Source organism: Erpetoichthys calabaricus, chromosome 4 (assembly GCF_900747795.2).
Source record: "Erpetoichthys calabaricus chromosome 4, fErpCal1.3, whole genome shotgun sequence".
Lineage (NCBI taxonomy): Eukaryota > Metazoa > Chordata > Cladistia > Polypteriformes > Polypteridae > Erpetoichthys > Erpetoichthys calabaricus.
This window is the reverse complement of record NC_041397.2, coordinates 252,628,642-252,650,383: the sequence shown is the minus strand read 5'-3', so window position 1 is coordinate 252,650,383 and position 21,742 is coordinate 252,628,642. Positions and strand designations below refer to the sequence as shown.

Here is a 21,742-nt window from a genome sequence, read left to right as displayed (position 1 = left end):
CAATAACTAAAAAGACAGCAAACTAAAAAGAAAACTTCAGACTTGGAAATTACAGTTACAGTAAGACATTATGCAGGCATTCTGATATTGGTATAAAGGAGCTCCAGTAGTGTTTCTTGACACACTTCTGCTGAAAAAATTTGTTGGAGGAAATTACTCAGTTGTTAGCGTGTTAGAGACATTATTCATTAATGGTATTCAGTTTTGTTTTAATTCTTTCCTTTACTACTGCCTCCACAGAGTTGAGAGTGTGTCCCAAAACTGAGCATCCCTTTTAAACTAACTTGTTAATTCAGTGGGCATCTCTTAAAATGAAGTTACCACCACAGCATAGAAATATCGTACTGGCTATCACAGAGTTGTAGTGAAGGATGTCACTATTCACAATAAACAAATGCACCCTACTAAGAAAGAAAAAAAAAAATCTGCCCTGCCTTTTCTCATATAGTTCCTCTGTGTTAAGAGACCAGTCATTAATGTGGACCCCCAATTTGATATGATACTACTCCCTTTCCAAATGTGAAGTAATGCCCCAAAATGCCCATTTTACTTATGACACAGAAAAACGCAGTGACAGAGATCCAGTGAAGCATAACACTCTTGCTCAACTGTACAGTAGAAATGTCTCTCACAGAACCATACTATCAAAACATGATGTGTTTCTAACTTGCCTTTCTCACCTACCAGCAGAATAACTAAAATCTTCTTCAGGATGGCCCCATTGCGGCCCTGTGACATCTTGCCTACATAAGAGATATTACAAGCCCCATCCTCACCTGTGTGATAGTTGAGCAAAGAAATTGAGGGTTTGTGAAGTACAAGAGCCTGTCAAAATGAGAGGGATGAGGGTCAAGTACTTATCTAACAAATCCAGGATAACACTGAGACAACAATAATTCATAGTGTGTCAGAGTAGCCCAAGCATGACATTTTGGGGTCATATGACATCCTGTGAAACTAAACTGGTAGCCAGAGGCACCTGTGTGCCCCCTCTACAGAACGGACTGACTGGACTATGCACAATGTGCTAAGATAATAGGGCATCATGTCTGCAGGACTCTTCACTGCTTTCAGCGTGCCCGGAGCTAAGCATATCACCATCTCCCCAACCGAACGGTTGAAAAGAAAACTGAACTCCTGTCAGACATTCAACTGCCATGTACCTGTCCGGAAACCCCCGTCTATTTCATCAAAAGAACTTGGCAAAGTACCTGGGTGACACAAGGATTGGCACTATAACAATGTGCTAAGGAGTGCAATGGGACACCGTCCTCCATCCTCTCCTATAGCAGCTGAGTGCCATGACCAGTCTCAGTGTGCCAAGAATGTCACCAATCCCCTGGGCCAACAGTAGGGAAAAAATAATTGGGCTTGTATCAACGTGGTGTGCCACGGCTCCTCGTGAAGCATGACATCCTGTCAAGAGAGGTTACAGTTCATTATCCATCTTGTAACGATGTGCCCCCTGTCACCGTGCCGGTGTGATGTCACAGAAGCCACCCCCTCCCAAGCCCCTGACTATCGCGGCTCCGGCTCTTGCCCCTGCTTGTCCGCGGCAATGTTGTGTCTGCTTGTTTTTCCCCCATGTGATGCAGCTAGTGGGTGGGACAGTCAAACACTGACCGGCCTAAAAAAAGAACCGAGCCCGGCAGCGAGATAGAGAGTGAGCTAGCGAGCGATCGAGAAGCAGCAGGCTGAGGCAAGTTGGAGCAACAATGCGAGCGGCGCACCTCCTCGCCCCACGTAGCCCGAGTGCCTGCAGCTTCAGCGCCTTTCGGATAAACAGTAGCTACAGGAAAAAAAATAAAACACACACAAAAACAACAACGACGGTTTGCGGTCGAAGGCGGGTGAAGTGTGTCCTCCGTGGCGCGTACGGGGAGGAAGGCACTCTTACCTTTTAAACCGAGTCCAACATTCCCGGCTCAGATGGCCAACCGTTCCCTCTTCCGCCTTCGCGTCGCGTATTTGTTGCTGTTTTTCTTTGTATTCTGTTTGCTTTTTTAATCTTTCTCCGTGTCTTTGTCTTGCTCTCTCGTGGGCTCCTCGGTCAGACGAGCAATCCCTTTCGCGACCCCCTCTTCCTCTCTCTCTCTCTCTCCATTTCCAGCCGCCTTCCTTTCTCTGCGGCTCCTCCTCTCGCTGCCCGCCGCCGCGGACCCTCCTCCTGCCGGGGGTCACTCTGTCAGACGCGCCGGCGGCTGCTGGTCTCGCGGCGCCCCCTAACGGCCCGATGTGTTGTCAGCACACTGACGCAGAGCCGTGATCGGATTTCCGAGGCGCAGCTGCTCTGGTGGCGGTGAAGGAAGGGAAAACCCTCCCTCCTCCCGCTGATCGCGATTCATTGACTTTTCTCAGTGCTGTAGTACAGCTACAACCCGGGAGATTGGCGCTCTGCCAGCCTGACTTTTTTCATTCGGATCACGGATGTCTTATTCTGGCAGTTCCGTTACCGCATGCCTCGCCATTTTCCCCCCTGCGCTGAACAGTGAGCTGCGTGACCTACCGCAATCAAACAACACAACTGACAGGACTTGTGTTAGCACAGCGGAGTGGTGGCACGAGTGCCACAAGTGCTGGGTGCGCGATGTGACTATTAATAGAATACTTTGGCATGGGGGGGATCGGAACACAAAGAGGGGCACGCCTTTCGAGTTAAAAGATATCTCCACTGGATAGGCACGTTTTTCATCCCAGGAGAAAGTGACTCGCATGGAGAGTTGAGCTGGCAGCTGCGTTGAGGACTGTCTGGAAACTCTCACTGCACCTCACGTGTTAGTTGCGCAACCCCGCCGTGACCTCTGTGAAGTTGTTGTTTGTACGTGACAGATGTTTCTAAAGGGGACTAATCAAGCCACCAAGGCCACAAGGCGCCGCTAAAGATACCAACGTGCCTTACCCGTAACGCGACTGGTGTTTATCTGGAAACTACCTAAAAAAAGAACAAAAGCCTCGCGTTTGCGACTGCTAGTCACGCTTCCAACAGCAATCGAGCGAGTCTCTCTAATGATCTGCCTACTCTCCACGTAGCTCTAGTTGTCCAGCACACATAAGCACTCTCGTGGACTTTTAATGCAGCAGTCGCAAGGTACAAAGCAACGCTTCACTATAACGGTGTTGACAGGTCATAGAAATAAATGGCTAAAATATTCATAATAACACATTTTATTTATACAGCACCTTTCCCAAGCTCAAAGCGCTTCACAGAAAATCGGAATGAACAACAGGACATATACAACATTTTATACAAATAATATCCGCAATACTGTAAAACATTAAATAAATGCAACTATAGGATGCATAAAGCTTTGAAATAGGATAGGATACTATAAACCAGAATAAAATACCAATTTTACAAGAGGACCCTGAACAAATAACATAACCTTTGATACAAACTCAAATCATTTTGAGCACCTTGATGGAGATGGTAAAAAAGAAAGGTCAGAATGTCAGGGTAAGTTAAATGCCTACCTGAACAAGTGAACTTAAAGTTTGTTTGTTTTTTTTATAATGATAAGCAGATCTTATTAATTTAAAAAGTTTGTTCCAAAGTCTGGGTGCAATAGAACTGAAGTAGTCAGTGGAGGTGGAGGAGGATGGCTAATTTGTGCACTCAGGGTCGGCACCACCATTAAATTCAGGCAATCACCTTGGATGGAGATCATTGGAGACCCAGCCTCAGGGTTTTGCTACCAGTGAGTTGGCACAGTAATAAGCTTGGCCTAGGGCTCAAAATAATCTATCAATGGCACTGCCTGTTGTGCAGAGTTTTGAACTACACGTGGGATGTATTAAAACATAGACAAGTTTCTCAGAAAGGGAGAGGAATGAAAAACACAGGATATGTTACAGTGGCACGGACTACACTATACAAAACCCAGGAAGGTGTAGGTGGCCAGTTGGCGAAGGTGTTCAGGACTTTGACTTTATTTTTGACTTTCTCTTTTACAGTTTTAATCTCCTCCATTGTCAAATGGCCATGGTTCATTAATTGATTTATGGACAGATGTTTTTGGTTTCCATTTTTATTTAATCAGTTTCTACCTTGTTCTCTGTGTATTTTAACAAATCTGCATTTATATGTGTAGCAGTTCTGTATTTACTAATTAGTAGAATCTGTACTTGTATTTTCGCTGAGATTTGTTCATAGCACTTTGTGCCTGCACGCAGGAAAGAGCGCTATGTAAGAAATAAGTTGTTACAGGTGGAAGTAAGAAAGTTTCTTAATGTGATTTATGTGGGTAGATCAAGAAAGGGAGTATACAGAGTAATGTGGACTGTGGAAGAGAGGTGAAAAGAGAGTGCAGGCAGGTTGGAATGGGTGAAGAAGAGTGTCAGGAGTGATTTGTGACAGACAGGTATCAGCAAGGGGTGGCACGATGGCGCAGTGGTAGCGCTGCTGCCTCGCAGTTAGGAGACCCGGGTTCGCTTCCCGGGTCCTCCCTGCATGGAGTTTGCATGTTCTCCCCGTGTCTGCATGGGTTTCCTCCGGGCGCTCCGGTTTCCTCCCACAGTCCAAAGACATGCAGGTTAGGTGGATTGGCGATTCTAAATTGGCCCTAGTGTGTTTGTGTGTGTCCTGCGGTGGGTTGGCACCCTGCCCGGGATTGGTTCCTGCCTTGTGTCCTGTGTTGGCTGGGATTGGCTCCAGCAGACCCCCGTGACCCTGTGTTCGGATTCAGCGGGTTGGAAAATGGATGGATGGATGGATGGGTATCAGCAAGAGTGAAAGGGAAGGTCTACAGCAGTGGTCCCCAACCTTTTTGACAGCAAGGACCACTTTACTAGAAGCTAATTTTTCCACAGATATGTTGGGGCTGGCGGGGGGGGGGGGGGGGGTATTGAGGATTTGGGGCGGGTTCATAGGGCAGTTTTATACACAATTTACATTACATTGCTATTATTATTAAGTTATAATATCGTAATAGAAATTATACAACTTACCATAATGCAGAATCAGTGGTAGCCCTGAGCTTGTTTTCCTGCAACCAGACAATCCCATTTGGGGACAATGGAAGACAGTGACACACGAAGTGTGTTGCTTATATTTAGTCTACTCCGTAATCTTGTTTTGGTTGCTGTCACTGCAGACAACACTGCCTTACAAAGACAGGATATTGGAAATGAAAGCAGACTTTTCAGTGCTTTTGTGGCAACCTCAGGATATTCCGCCTTGACTTTAATCCAAAACGTATGGAGTTTGAAAGCCACCATCATTTGAAACCTCAAGCAGTTGATCCTCTTCAAACACAGACAAAGTTGATTCACCTGGCTTATTCACAAATGGGTCACAGATCCATTCCTTCCCATTTCGGGGGTCTTTTGTGGTTGGGAATAATGCTCAAACTCTATTGAAAGCTGAGATTGGTGATCATACACCAGCTGGGAGAAAGAGGGCCCTGACTTGGTATCTTTAACAACCTCTGCTAACGTTTGAAACATATCAAAAATCCCAATGTTCACTTGTTGGCCCCATGAATCAAGTTTGGCTTTGAATGCAGCCACTTTATCTACCAACTTGAACAACAGGTATCTTCTGCCTTTGCCCCACGTGCTGCTGCTCCACCGCTGCCTCAGATTTTCCTCCTCAGGCTCCTCCAGCACTCCTCCAGCCTGGCTGGATACTGAGTCTGCAGAGTGGGTAAAGGTGGGGTGCCCTAGTGCCTGAATGTCAGTTCATATTGTGAGGTTTCTGAACTCTTTTGGGATTCCCCCCACCCAACAGGAACATCACGCTGAAGTGCGTCCCAAAGCGCGATTGCTTCACAGTAGAGCTGTGAGCCTGCTGTTGCCCCGGCAACAGATAAACAGACGTGGTGATCGCACTTCGGGATGCTCTTCGGCATGTTGTCCCGTTGACGGAGGTCCCAAGAGAGTTTAGAAACCTCACATTTTCTTGAACGAGCATCACTGAACCACATAAAAACTGTCTTCAAATGCAGCAGTTTGCATACGTTTGCAACCCGAGATTTTTCTTCTTTTTGTGCATATAACAAAGACATATGCATTGAATTTGTCATTCCAACAGATTGCACATGACAAACATTTTTGTGATAACATTGTTATCGTTTTTTTGTGTCTGCCGTTTCTATAGGAGGGTGACAATGACTTAAATTCCAATGGATGTTTTTCAAATATTGACAAGCAATAAGCAAAAGGTATCACTGAAAACCACAGAAAACAAAAACATCAAAAAAAAAAAAAAAAAAAAACAGTACGAGGAAAGTTTGAAGAAAGAAATTTTTTTACAATGTTTCTGTTTGGGGATCGTTGTGCAAATGTGCACAACTGAGCTGCGACCACAGATCTAACTGCTCTGTGGATGATTCATTCAAGCATTTCAAGGTCACTTCGTTGTAATGAAAGTATCTGCTGAATGTACTTCGTAGTAACAAGATTTCTATAGACTCGTGTCATATGGGGAAACTGTTGGGACCATAAAAATACTTTGTAATACTCTCTCACCTCGTTCTCTCTCCTCTCACTGTGCTGCTGCAAAGCCCCACCCGCCAAGCATTCTGAAAAGTCTGAGTGAGTCTCCATTGCTGACAGCTTTCTCGCGGCCCGGCTGTCAAACGGCTGCGGCCCACAGACCGAGGGTTGTGAGTAGTGAGACCAGCTATGTTATATGGGCTGGAGACGGTGGCACTGACCAGAAACCAGGAGACAGAGGTGGAAGTGGCACAGTTAAGATAGCAGAGTTAAAGATGCAATGATTTGCATTGGGTGTGACAAGGATGGACAGAATTAGAAATAAGTACATTAGAGGGTTGGCTCAGGTTGGATGGTTGGAAGACAAAGTCAGAAAGGCGAGATTGTGTTGGTTTAGACATGTGCAGAGGAGAGATGCTGGGTATATTGGGAGAAGGATGTTAAGGATAGAGCTGCCAGGCAAGAGGAAAAGAGGAAGGCCTAAGAGGAGGTTTATGGATGTGGTGAGAGAGGACATGCAGGTGATGGGTGTAACAGAACAAGATGCAGAGAACAGAAAGATATGGAAAAAATGATCCACTGTGGCAACCCCTAACAGAAGCAGCCAAAAGAAGAAGAAGAAATAGAGGAATCAAAAATGATGCAAAGATTCCTAGTAGAAGTAGAAGGTCTGATGACACTGTCACCAAAAGTTAATTGAAAAGGAGCTCATTTTTTTAAACTGAGCTTTACTGCCAATTAGTGTGACTTTAGTTTTGTTTCAGTTTAATTTTTAAGAGTCATGTTCTGTCCACTGCGGTGGGTTGGCACCCTGCCCGGGATTGGTTCCTGCCTTGTGCCCTGTGTTGGCTGGGATTGGCTCCAGCAGATCCCCGTGACCCTGTGTTCGGATTCAATGGGTTGGAAAATGGATGGATGGATGGATGTTCTGTCCAAGGATTAATTTAACTGAGGCAAGTTGTGAACTGAGAAAGTTTAGATGGGCTGTCATTTTTAACATTGAAACAAATCTGAATATCATCCATATAAAAATGATAACTGTAGATACAGAAGAGGGCCAAAGACAGAGCTTTGAGGAACTCCTTGTGTCACTAGTGCTGAGCTGGACCTGCTGTTGCTAAGTTTAACAAACTCGTCCCTGCCAGACAGATAGGACTTAAACCACTCAAGGGCAGTTTTGGAGATAAATCAACAACATTTATATATATAGCACTTTTTCATACAGCAATGTAGCTCAAACTGCTTTACAAGATGACAAGTTACAAGAAAAAATTAAGATTAGGCAATAGTATTAAATAATAAGTAACAACAAAACAAGGTAAGGTCAGATAGTTGGGAGGACAGAAAAAAACAAAAAAAACTCCAGTTAGGCTGGAGGAAAAAAAAAATTAAATCTGCAGGGGTTCCAAGGCCAAAAGTGTTCCAGCCCCCATTGGGCTTTCTACCTAACATAACTATTCCTAAATCAAATCCCCTAATTTTTAATGCTTCACTTCATAGGATTTGATGAAGTTGGTCTCGTGGACATCCGAGACACCCACCTTCATTCTATCTTTTTAGCAGTTTTTTAAAATTTCCTACAGTAGTAGCCTGGCGAATTTCTATTTGTAAAGTATTCCAGATTTTAGGTGCATAACAGCAAAAGGCCGCCTCACCACTTTGTTTAGGCTTGGCTCTTAGAATTATAAGCAGACCCTTCATTCAGAAATCTAAGGTTATGACTTGGAGTGAAGGGGAATGGGCATTCCAAAGTATAGGACGTAGTAAGATTATTTAAGACTTTATAAACATGTAGTAGTATTTTAAAGTCAATTCTGAACGGCACAGGTAACCAATATAACAATGCTAAAACTAGTGAGATGTGCTCACATTTTCTTTGTCTAGTTAAGGTTCTGGCTGCTGCAAACGATTGCAAACGATTGATGTCTGTCTTAGGTAGTCCTGTTAGGAGTGCATTACAGTAATCTAGTTGACTAAAAACAAAAGCATTAATTAATTTTTCAGCATCTTATAAAGTTATAAGAGGTCTAACTTTTGCTATATTCCTTAAGTTAAAAAATGCAGCCTTATTAATCTGGTTACATCTGATTTAAAGTTTAGGTCAGAGTCGATGATTATCCCTAAATTCTTTACCTACCCAGAATGTTCTCCATTGTGGACAGTGGAATATATGCTGCAATAACATCTAACAAAATTAATACACTGATTTGCCCCACGTCAGCTTCCTAAAGGAAATCATAAGTTCCTTGAAGCAGAGCAGTTCCACAGCTGTGCTGTGCTCTTAAACCAGAATAAAAGGGTTCCATCTGCCTATTACAAGATAAGTAACTCGTAAATTTGAAGACCACAATACACTCAAGAACGTTTGAGTGTAAAGGTAAGTGAGAGATAGGCTGAAGATTGTTCATATTGTCAGCATCAATACCAGACTTTAAATTTGCACTGTAATATTGCACAACATGAGCTACTTTATGAACCATTTGACTTATCTGCACTATATGTAATGTATATTGTACTTATGCTTTCATATTATATTATTTTTCATTTTTTTAATCATATTATTTTTTTATCATTTTATAGGAAAATTAGTTTATGGACAAGTTGCATATTGGATCTCATGGTACAATACAATGACAATAAACAAATTCAATCCAATAGAAGAGAGCACATATTTACAGAGGATGATGACTGGCCTAAGTCGATTTAGATTTCCATGAGCTGTCCTCTTGGAGCTGTGTGCTGTTAGAATACTATGCTGTATACTTGATATCGTTTTTATGATGAAATGCATTAATGTATATTACACTTTACAGATAAAATCTTAACTTTATTTAAATAATGCATACTGTTAATATTGAAATGTTGGGGTATGTCGGAATCACTGCTGCCTCTCAGTAAGTAGGTCATGTCCTGGGTATCCCCTGCCTGGAGTTTATATGTTTCCCTGGTGGGTTTCCTCCATGTGCTTCAGTTTCCTTCCAAAGGCATGCAGGTTAGGGGATTTGGTGATGCTAAATTGATTCTACTAGTGTATGTGTGTGCCCGTATACACCCTGTGATCAGCTGGCATCCCATCCAAGGCTTGTTCCTGACTCGCTCTTGATGCTTGCTTGGACTGGCATGACCCTGAAAGAATGAATAGATGGATGAATGGAATAATTAAACATTTATAATGAAGATTTTGCAATGTTTCTTAAAAGTTTTGAAGAATTGGTGTTCTAAGCTTACAGCTGGTTTTACGTTTATTAAAGACGCTTTTTATTGTGTGGTGATTGGTTATATGGAGAAAGAAATGGAAGAACAGGAAAAATGGAATAACCAGTGACAGGTGGACTGGTCTCAGAACAGAGAGGAATTCTTTAAAAAGGGGCTGAGCAGACTAGCTTTTCTTAAGGGACTACATTCTTACATCCTTTACATGTTCTATATAAGTCTGTGATAGCCAATGTGGGTTTGTATATTAAACAGTGCTGGACTGGTAACATTACTGCAAGAGAGGCCCTCCACTTCAACAAGCTAATTAAGAAGGCCAACTCAGTTATGGGATTCACTCTTGACCTGCTTAAGGTAGTAGCAAAGAAGAGAATGATGACTAAACAGATGGTCATTATGAATAATACCATTGCTCCTCTCTATGATACACTGTCATTGAGTACTTTCAGCCTACAATTAATTCAGCAGAAGTGGGTCTCCTTCATAATTATTGGAATACACCCTTATAATGCCTCACCGTGGCTGTTCTTTCAACACTAGCTAAGTTTTTTTCTTCTTTTTTGTAATTCTTATGTGTGTATGAGGGAGTTGTTGCTTAGTATATTTCTATATTTCTTATGCTTCTGTAAAAGTCTGGTTTCCTCTTGGGACAAATTATCTATCTATCTATCTATCTATCTATCTATCTATCTATCTATCTATCTATCTATCTATCTATCTATCTATCTATCTATCTATCTATCTATCTATCTATCTATCTATCTATCTATCTATCTATCTATCTATCTATTGGGCATTTCTTCTGCACCAGTATACAATAAAGAGGCCATGTAAAAAGCAGTAATTAAAGTAATGGTGCATTAACATAAGAATGTTGTTGTCATAGGCATAGCCAAGTGCCATACACCCCTTCACTTACCCTTTTCCCTTTCCTGAGCAAATCTGGGTTGTGACACCATTTGACTCAGTTAACCAGTTGGGCAAATTATATGTTTGCTCATTTTCGTTGCTTTATTTTTTGTGATCCATTTACTGTACTTAAAATAAATTCTTTAAGTATTAAGAAACGTTGTTTAGTTTGTCATTTGGAACCACAGTTTTCATGGTGTCCCTCTCATTCTTATTCAGGACATTTTACTTTTTGTTATTTAGAAGCCTTTACTCCATTATTGAGCCTGTGCTGGATGGAAGCCTTCCTTTTGAGTTTGGGCCTAGGCTGTCTGAGGTGGGGCCTGTAAAAAGACATGTCTGGCCTCTTTGTGTGGCTTTTTTAAGGTCTGCTCCCCTTTTTGTGCTTAATGGTGCCATGCATTCATAACAGTTCTAAAATAGCCCTGTTTGACTAAGTGGACCTTGCAATGAACCGCTGCTCCATGCTGAGGTTTGTCCCTGCCTTATATCTGATGCTGCTTGGATAGACTGAAGCCCATTATGACCCTGGATTGAGTAGTTTTAAGAATATTATGTTATTTTCTCACTCTGCCTCCAGAAATTCAATCTTTGCAAATACTTCCTGTTTCTTTTTCATATGTTGTCTTTTAATGCACATCACATCAACATATTGTAAGATCTTTGTTTGCTTCTTATATATGTATGGTCTAATCCGGTCCTTAAGGAGGTGTTTATTAGCGGTGATCCACGAAGCCCAATCAGGCTCTGCCCAAATACACCATGTGAAGCAGCAAATGTGGTCTTATCTTCCACAATGTGAGTGAGGAGGATAATGTAATGTCAGTTTAGTCACAGGCATTAGTGAGACTGAACCCGACATAGTAGACCTAAGTAGTAAAAACTGTTCTTGTAACATGGAACCTAATGTCTGTGGTAGTGAAGAAGTTGGTGCTGATGTGGAAGATTAATATTACCAGTTAGATATATTCAGACTCACCTTTATGGACCCAGACTTCTCTCTTTCTTATTTTGGGTGTTGCCTAATGGGAGAAGGCCTGGGCAGTTGTGAGGATATTCACAAGACCTCTGCTGACAGCTGTACAATTGGAGTTTGTGCCAGTGGATGAAAAGGTCGACTCAATACAATGGTTAATTTCAGATAGGATACTTTTGGCTATTATTTACATTTTTCTGCATAGCAACTATTTACAGTATTAATACTTTTGGCTATTATTTACATTTTTCTGCATAGCAACTATTTACAGTATTAAACTTTTTTATGGTCTGTGAATTCAATGTTTGAAAGGTGAGGGCTCAGAAGTGTCCTTCTGGTGTCAGAGTGGCTCCACCTCTGGAAGGTTCCACCCACAACACACAAGGAATGGAAGCTCAATTAAAGGGACAATACACAATTCTGACCTTAACTTAAAAACATGAACATATGAAAAATAACCATTCAAAATTATGAAACATATGATACACATTAATAAAGACTCTTGCATAACAAAAGGACACTGCCAACTTTACAGTCTTATTTTGAGACTTCTGCACACATGTTGAAAATCATGGTGATATCAAGAGGTGTGCAATTGAGAGGAATTGTCTGCCAGAAATTATGAAATATTATTACTAAAGATTCAAAAAATAATCCAATGAGCTAGTATGAATTCCAGTACATTTGTTAATTTCTTTTTAGCTTAATAATTTTGTCTATAGGACATTGTATTTTGTTTCTCTTAACCTGCAACATACTGTTTCTAGTTTTACGTTCATTCTGTGGTTGTGCGTTGTATTAAGACCTTACATTGTTATTTATAATTTACTGTTCACCTGCACCATCTTGTTTTTCTTTGCATGCTGGACTATTGTGGCTCTGTTACAGAGATGCTGTTGCTGGTTGCTATGGTTATACCTCCTGGAGGACGCAATGCATGACGTTGTCAGCACAACTCAGTTCTTTGTCCATGATTGTGTATTCTTTATCAAAAACAAAACTTTGCACTTACCTTCTGATTTTTGCTGCTGGTACTTTAACTTTTGACTATGAGTTTCGTTGGGGACTTTGAGTTTTGGTTAGGGACTTCAAGTATCTGATCTTCCGGTTTTGACTTTTTACCTGATTTTTTCGATTTCATCTTCAGGTCCTTTTTATGCCTGCCATTATTCTTCTCCTAGAAGAATATGATCACAGCAAGAGACAAAAACAAAAACTAAAAATCAGAAACCATTCCTAAAAACAAAACAAGCATAACGAAAAGGTCAAAACCACCACCACAAGACTTAAAAATTCCAAAAGCAAAAGTGACCCAAGCAACATAGGAAGGATAGCTAATATCTTGGTACAAAGTTGACGCATCACTGGCCTTTAAATAAGCAAACACAAGCAAACAGAGTTGCAGATTTGGAGGCCCCACATCCTAAGGCTCAACATATAGAAATTAAGGACCCTAACAAATAATGTAGACATAATTAAAAGAAAACTAGAAAATGATTGAAACACAGAAAAACACTTAACGAAAACAATAACAATTATACTGAAAAACATAAACAATATAAACAAAAATATTTTAAAACTGAAAGACCTAACAAAATTAATATATAATAACCATAACTAAGAATAGGGACTATTCATGGTTACTATTGATGGTGTGGCAGGTGGCCGGGTTTGGTCATCAGCCGCCTGCCTATTTAAGGGGCCGCCTCCCTTCAATCAAGGCTGGAGTCGGGTGAGGAGGTGAGGAGAGGCCTGGAGTGTGAGAGACAAAGAGAAAGAGAGGTGGCTAAGTAAAGCCTGGACTTTGGGAGACTGTGGGGGTTTGTGTGTGGCGGTGCACTTATTGACTTGTACATATTAGTGTAAATAAACGTGTGGTGATGGCTTTAAATGTGTCTGCCTGTCTGTGTCCGGGTTGCCTATTTCACAGTGGCGTAATCGGCAGGATGCTCCACCTGGGACAAGGTGGGGACCTGTATTGAAAAATAAGTCTGTGGATGGCCCGGCACAGCAGGGGAGCTCACACACGTGCCGCAGGGGCGGCATGCACCCAACCCCGCAGATACAGTTTGTGACTCGGACCGTTAGCGGTCCCCCGTTGGACTGTGTGTTTCAGGGGCGGCTCAAGGATGCAGCAGCAGCCAGGGGAGCTGCCGAGAAGGAAAGGCTGCAGCTTGGACAGCCGCAGCAGCTGTGGAGTTGCCCGGGACCTCGTCCCCGTGTGTGGAAGGAGGACGAGATGGCCGCTGACCGGAAGTCCCTCCTTGCGACAGGCACGGGGTTGGACAGCGTGTCCTGTGTGCCCGCCAGTGATTGGATGGAGGCGGGACCAGGGAATGTCCATCCCGTGCCAGCCAGAAACCCGAATGGGCCGGAGGAAAGGGCCCATAGAAAGCAGTCGGCGAGTGGCGCTGCTTGTCAGGTAAGCACACCGTCGACTGACTTTCTCTCCCTGGCAGCAATTCTGCAGCAGTTGGAGAGATGCCTTCTGCTTGCCGGATTGCCGCTACCTGAGCGATGTGCCCTCCGGGCGGAGACACAGGAATCGGAGGGGACGGCCATCGCGCCAGAACAAGCGCCGCTGGCGAAAGGGGATCGGCGCGGCGCTGGAACTTCTGACCGGAGAGGCACAGCAGGGACGGTGAGTAGGATCGCCCCCGTAAAGCTGCGGACGCCGGCAGGGCAGGGTCTGTCCTTTTCATATAGGCAGACCCGAACCGTCGCGGCATCCCAAAGTAAGAGGAGGAGTCGGAGGAAGAAAGCTGACTCCTCCGATATGGGAGGACGTGTTGCTGGGTGCACACATCCCACGAAAGGCCGCGAAAACCCACAGGCTGGGAGGCGAAACAAGAGTATGCTCCAGTTGGCGGTCCCGTGGTGAGGACTACGGAGGTCTCGGATGGGGAGGCCGAGAAAAAGAGCATCGGGGTGCCGGTTGGAGCGGGGAGCGTTGGCCCAAACACGGAGGAAGCGCGCCGAGGCGCCACATCAGGGCAACGTCTCCGCCCCTTGTTTTTCTTTTTATTCTATAGGTCTGGGCCCTAGGCTGGGATCTATCGACCTGCCGCTGAGGAAAATCTGTCCTCATGGGACGGGCCGCTGGCCCCGTGGGGTCTCAGCGTGTGGGAGAGTATTGTGGCAGGTGGCCAGGTGTGGTCATCAGCTGCCTGCCTATTTAAGGGGCCGCCCCCCCTCAATCAAGGCTAGAGTCAGGTGAGGAGGTGGACGAGGTCGGAGAGGAGGCGGCGAGGAGAGGCCTGGAGTATGAGAGACAAAGAGAAAGAGAGGTGGCTAAGTAAAGCCTGGACTTTGGGAGACTGTGGGGGTTTGTGTGTGGCGGTGCACTTATTGACTTGCACATATTAGTGTAAATAAACGTGTGGTGATGGCTTTAAATGTGTCTGCCTGTCTGTGTCCGGGTCGCCTATTTGACAATGGTTACTGAAATTTTTTAGTGTGGTTGAAACCTCAGCATGTGGAACCTGTGGCAACTTTGGAACACTCATTAAAGTTATATTGTGATCATTTGTTATTAGTGGCCGTGTGTCACTGTGCACACCACAAACCTATACCTAATGCTTTTTGTCTGTGCACACTTTTTAAAAATTGATGTTAATTGTTAACATTCGCTCTACTTTATGCTAACCTTTTTTTTTGTAAAATTGAGTAAAAATATACTGAACAAAAGATGACATGGGCACTTATTGATAGTGTTCAGTGCAACTTGCAAAGTTTGATCAATATGAAATCACTGCATATTAGTCAATGTACAGAATTCTGGATGAAAGAGATATACCATGCAGTGCATTTGAAAAAAAATATTCAAGCAATTCATATAAAACCAAAAACCATAGCAACTTAGTGTAGATGCCAAAGTGGATGGACTAGAATCCCAACCATAAGGGAAGAATTTGGATAAACAGGTATTCTAGGCAGATTGGTTGTGGGTATCTTTTCTAGCTGGGAAGATATATTGGAAGGACAGGGAAGGACTGTCTCTTGGGGGCATGTACCTGTAGTCCTCCAGTATGCCAGGTGGCAGCATCTCTTGGGTAGAGCTTCCATTTGTACTTACGCAGGGCACCTTGAGAATTGTAATCTTGATGGATAGCCCTGTTAGTGTATGTGGGTGCCGCCAGAGGGAGCCTTGAGGAGAGGACTTATTCATTTTAAGGAGGTTCCACCTGATCCGGAAGTGCTTCCAGAGTATAGTTGTGTGACACTGGAAGTACTTCCATGCCTGGCATCAAAGAAGCCCGTCAACCTCCTTTAGGAGCATTGGAGCTGGGAGCTGGACAAAGCTTGCCTGGAGGAGAGTAGGCATATCTCTGTGATTACATTTGTTTCAAGGGAGTGGAGATGGCTGAGGTTGACATTCAATACCTGCTAGTATTGTTTTGGATGTGGTTGAAACCTTTGAGCCACCACACCTAGCAAGGTCCCAGACCTTTGTGATGTTTATGTCTTACACCTGCCTACACCAAGATATGACATAAATAACAATATATTTAGTACAAGTGTTGGCGCTGGTTGATTACTACAAGTTGGTGTTAACAATGAAATAGTCCTTTGGCCGGAGAGCCACTGATGTCTATGACATTTACTTAGATGAGATAGTTCACCATTATATCAAAAATATTTAAAATAAATAAAAATGCTTCTTTGATTTTTCACATGCAGCATGCTTTCTACTTAGAAAAACCATTTACCATTTATTGTAGCTGAGGTAGTTTAATCTATATTCAAAGATAAGAGCACCTTTTATTAGAACCAGAAGAGGTGTATGTAAGCATTGTTTGATATGTACATATGACCGGAAGATTAATAAAAACCCTTATCAAAATATTTGACTGTGCTAAGTAACTTTTATTATCAAGTTGCCTGTAAGACCACCATCACCCAATGATATTTTTTATTTAGTTTGGGCAGTATCTAGCTGTTTCAGGCAGAATAGGAACAAGATGGATGCCAGTTCATCGCAGGGCACACTCACACTTCCACTGGAAAGGTTTTCAGTGTATAATTAGCTAAGTTGCACACCCAGAGAAAACCGACACTGACATGGGCAGAACACATAAGCTCCATGCAGGAAGTGACCAGGGAAGATTATTATTATTATTAATAATAATAATAAATAATTATTATTCATCCATCCATTGTTTTCTAACCTGATCATCCGATTCAGAGCTGAGAGTAGCTGGAGCCTATCCCTGCAGCACTGGGTGTAAGAAAAGGAGCACAAGTCCATCTCAGAGGACTGTTATTATTATTATTATTATTATAACATTACATAACATTCTAAAACTAATTTATCCCAACTTTGACTTACTTTGATATTTTTATTATTATTATTAATAATAATAATAACAATAATATTATTACATACATTACATACATACATACATACAAACATACATACATTCATACATACATACATTATTATTAGTATGCTCTTGCAGTACTGAGTTTGTGGTCTATAAGGGTTTATGCTGACATTAATTTGTGAATGGGGGTATGGCTTCTACAAACTAACCTCTGGTATTAGACACGTTAGTAAATAAGTTAATTTAAATATGTGAACATACTAAATGAAATCATGATGCACAGTAAGTGTATCTGCTCTACCTTGGTAGCATCAGAAATTGGTAGTTGAAAATTTTTCAGCAGCCAGGTGACTCATCTTGATGGGGATCAGGTTTCTTCCATTTATTAATAATATAAGCAAATATCAGAGTCTGAAAACGTAAATGTATTATTCTTGCAATATCATGGGGTGTTGTTATTTCTCTGATATTTCCTGGTAATGTAGGTTGCAACACTCTGCACACTAAAGAGCTGCAGAGAGAGAAACTGCCTGTCTCAATCAAGTTGTATATTGATTCTGCCGTCTGCCTCATACTACACCTTTAGGAAATTGATTATCCTCTTTGAGCCCAAAAGGCCTTAACTGCCTCTGAAACTTGTTATGCTATTATGCAGCTCTAGCCAGTTCCATTCCCGAGGATTCTGAGGAGCAAACCTGAAAGATCCTGCTATCAGAGCCAGGCCTAAATGTGCATGTAAAAGTGTGGTTTTTCTTAACCTTTCTATGACTTGCATTTCATCACTTTTTAAATGTTCTGCTCCTTGTGTCTGATCTAAAATACCTTATCTTATTGACTCTTATTGTAACTAGGGAATAAAATATTGGCTTCTTAGTCTAAACTGTCAGTCCATTCTTTTTGCAGAAGATGGTTGCAGAGGAACAGAACAACCGAAATGCAGAACCAGGCATAAGGATGGAAACAAGTCTAGGGGAAAAGCCAGGGCCAGTTTACCATCCCCAATTAATTTAACCAAAATGGCTCTGTTATGTCATATAAGACCACCTGAAGAATACATGCAAAATTCACACAGACTGAAACCTAGCTGGAATTCCAAACTACATCTCTGGAGATGAGAGAGATATTATTTGCAAGGCCAAAGGTAGTGAGCACTCATTATGTTTTTCATTGTGTTTAGTTATAATGGACTTCACAGTCAGTCATCACATACATGGATGAGTTCACTATATCACATATTGATATGTGGGCTCTTTATAGTCATTGAACCAAACACTGGCATGAGCTTCTTTAAAGTTAAGGGCTAATTCAAAGTAATGAGCAAATCATGACAAAGCATCATGCTTATGGTGATCAGATGAAACCCAAGAAATTCCTGAGTACAAATTCAAATTTTTCTTTCACACTAAAGCATGTTATATACAGTACATAGTAATATTTAGTAATAACTATTTAACTATTTCTTGTGAGTGCTAATATGGAGAAGGTGAGGGCTTAGGGGTGTATTTTTTTACCTCATTGAGGTTATAATTAAACCAGATGTGTTGAAATGTCAGTTGTAGTAAGTGGGGCTTCATCCTTGCCACCTGTTGCTGAGCTCTGCACTAGGGTGATGTTAGTGATATGAGTAGCATATCACTTATAAGGCACCATATCTGTATTTGTATACTGATAGAGGTCATGTTGGTGGTGTGGTTACCTCGCAGTGCTTGAAATCCGATTCAGTTCCTGGCTCTTAGGGTAGCTGCAGCTTTGCATTGGTTTCCTCTGGGGCCTCCTGTTTCCTCACACAGACCAAAGACATATTGTTAGGTCAATTTAGTATACTAAAGGTTTTTTTCCTCCATTACCAACTCAACATTTTTCAATTTATAATACAATTCTTATTTAGTTTCAAAGCATGTACCCAGGGTGGATAAAGGTTAATTCAGGTTGGCGCTTGCTCATTGCGTGATGTGGTTTATCTTGTGAAAAACAGTAGGTGTACATTCTGAATCATACAAAGCTGCAGGGTGCAAATGTTAACTTTTAGTAATACACTTGCACTGAATCAAGCAAGTGTACCTTCACTCCTCCTATCATGGTTAGGCTCACACTGATGTTAATTCTAAATTTGAATAATTAGCTTTTGGTACATTTACTTTTAAAGAGAAATTCTGTCTCCTATAGTCGGTACAGAATGTTTTCATCACTTTAGCTGTAGTTAGCCCGGATTGGACAATTTAGCCTGAAAAACAACATGTTAAAGAACTGTATGAATGGCACTGTAGAGAGCCGACTAGTAGTCTGATATTAGCAATGGGGAACATAATGAAGGGACTACATCTAATGGAATAAGAGTGTTTGAACAAAGATATTCTTGAGGAATAAACAATGTGGCTTTTTTTGTGAGGCTGTTTCTTTCATTCTGATGTTTTTAAGCAGGTAAAGGAGATAGTGGAAAAGAATAAAGAAGATAACGATGTCCATCAGTATTTAAAGAAGGGTTTGAATTTATGACTGTTTTGGTCTTTTTCCAAACTGCTGGGAGTGGAATTCTACTATGTAATAAAACGCTAAGGTCTGTGTGTGTGTGTGTGTGTGTGTTCAGTCCCTCAGAGCAATCTGATTGGTCAGTTTGACTTTGTTGACATGATGGCAAAAGAAAGTTTGAGTTTGAGGCACATGAGGAAGAATAAATATGTAGGAGCCATACTGAGAGTCTCTTTCAAAGATAGGAAGCATAAAAATGGACAGAAGACGAGCAAGGTGTTCACCAAAAGTGGTCTGAAGATTGGAAAATGTCATCTGGTCTGATGGATTTCTATTTTTGCAGATGCCAAAGTCACGATTTAATGTAAACAGACTTGAATTCATAGATCCATCCTGCTCTTTGTCTAGGATACAATGTGCTAGTGGTAGTTCAATGGTGTGAGATATTTTTTCTCTTAGTACTAGGTGAACATCATTTGAATACTGAAGCACAGCTAAGTACTTTTTCCTCCATGGCCAGTCTTCCCTTTACAAACACATACTTCCAATAGGAATGAATGAACACTCCATGTTGCAAAACACACGTCATTTCCTTCAAATTTCATGAATATGTCGGTGACTTCAGGCCTACACAGTCATCAAATTTCAATCCAATAGAGCACCTTTGGGATATGATGGTACAGGAGGCGTGCAGCATGAATATGCGTCCAAAAATCTGAAAGAATAGTGTGATGCTATTGAGTCAGTATGGATCCAAATACTTAAGAAAAATGTTTCCAGCACCTTGCTCAATCTGTGCCTCACATTTTGTAAGGAGACAAGTCCTTCGCCATGCTAAATTTGTAATTTTATAAAACATTAACAAAAAAAAAGAAAATACCACCATAATCACTCATGTATTTAGAGAAGTAATACACAAAAAAAACATTACTTTATGTGTAACTCACAATTATGTTCAGGTTCCCTCCTTTCATGAGTTTATGTGTAACTCACATTTATATTGAGGTTTTCTTCTTTCATGTACCTGGTATTCCTCATTTGCACATTTTTCTCATTTTCCGTTTCTTTCCTGTGTGCATTCCTCAGTTTTGCACATAGACATCTAGACAATTTACAAATTAGTGATATTATTGTAACATTTAGAAAGACTATATTTAGGTACTAACTAACCCTAACAAATGCATTTGCATTGTCCACACAGATACTACATGTGCTATCATCTCCTTAATGTCTGAAGACAAGTTATAATGAATGGCACCATACAATATCAATTGATGTGCCAATTAACTCCCCACAGATCTAGAACTTACATATAGAAATATAATCTTCAATATGTTCTTTTTGAATACCTGATTGTGGGAACATATCCTGTGTTCATCTTTGGTACTGGCCAACCCTGATCTGTTACTATCCCCAAATGTAGGCTATCCACCTTAATAAAAAGATGAGTGTCTGTCTGTGCATCTGTGCTATTGCTATGTTTCTGTCATTCCAAAAGAAGGTGATTCATAAACATTTTAGTAATAAAATGCATTGCATTTGTCATTCCAATTGAAGGTGCATCACACATTAATCATACGTTTGCAAATCCCATATAAAATTGCATGTAACATAGACAATAACAGAGATGAAGAAGAAAAAGAAGAGGAAGACATTATATGGTCTGCTGAGGTCTACATTGATTAATTTGATTTCAACCTGTCATAAGTAGCACAGCTAGTTGATTATTAAACCAAAATATTTTCCATGTCTTTGTGCAAAATTTTAAATTTGGAGCAAGTTGTGATCCTGCTGATAAGCATAAAAAAAAAAAGTGTGGTTTATTGGTTTTCCAGGGTAAACTTTAAAATGGGAGCCACAATGAAGCAAGGATCAGGTAGATAAAAATAATTATTTTAATAATTATTAAATTATAATTATTTTAATCTCTGTCAGCTCAAAAGACTGTTCAGTTGGCATGTGGGCAAAAACTGAAAGAGAGATGAGCGAAGGTGTCCATTTTGTAACTGTGGTTTAGTCAGTCCATCACAGGGCACAGTAAGGCATGCACCCACACTCACTGCCAAGGGGCCAGGAATGTCTTTGTGATGTAGGAAAAAGCTGGAAAAGACTCACATAGGCCAAGGTACAGGAAGAAAGGTAGAGTTCCCAGAAGCAGGCAGTGTGGTGTAGTGGTTAAGGCTTTGGATTTCAAACCCTGAGGCTGTGGGTTCACATCCTTGCTACTGACCATCAGCAAGTCACTTGCACTGCCTAGGCTCCAAATTGAAAACCAAAAGAAATAGTACCGATTGTATCATGAATGTTGTAAATTGCCTTGGATAAAGGCATCTGCCAAATATGTAAATGTAAATTTCTAGAGAAAGACTAGACAAAGGGCACCCTATGTAGACAGTGTATGCACTTGTTATGCAAGGAA

General features: G+C 41.5%; 2 protein-coding genes across 2 annotated transcripts in view; one reads left to right on the top strand and one right to left on the bottom strand.

Moving 5' to 3' along the window:
* The window catches only part of rev1 (REV1 DNA directed polymerase), a 225,400-nt gene extending 222,941 nt beyond the window's left edge, over positions 1-2,459 (bottom strand). The window contains exon 1 of the mRNA XM_028800617.2: positions 1,898-2,459. The gene's annotated coding sequence lies outside the window, so the exon portion shown is untranslated. The remainder of the gene's footprint in view (positions 1-1,897) is intronic.
* The window catches only part of LOC114651244 (uncharacterized), a 44,664-nt gene that overhangs the window by 3,026 nt on the left and 19,896 nt on the right, over positions 1-21,742 (top strand).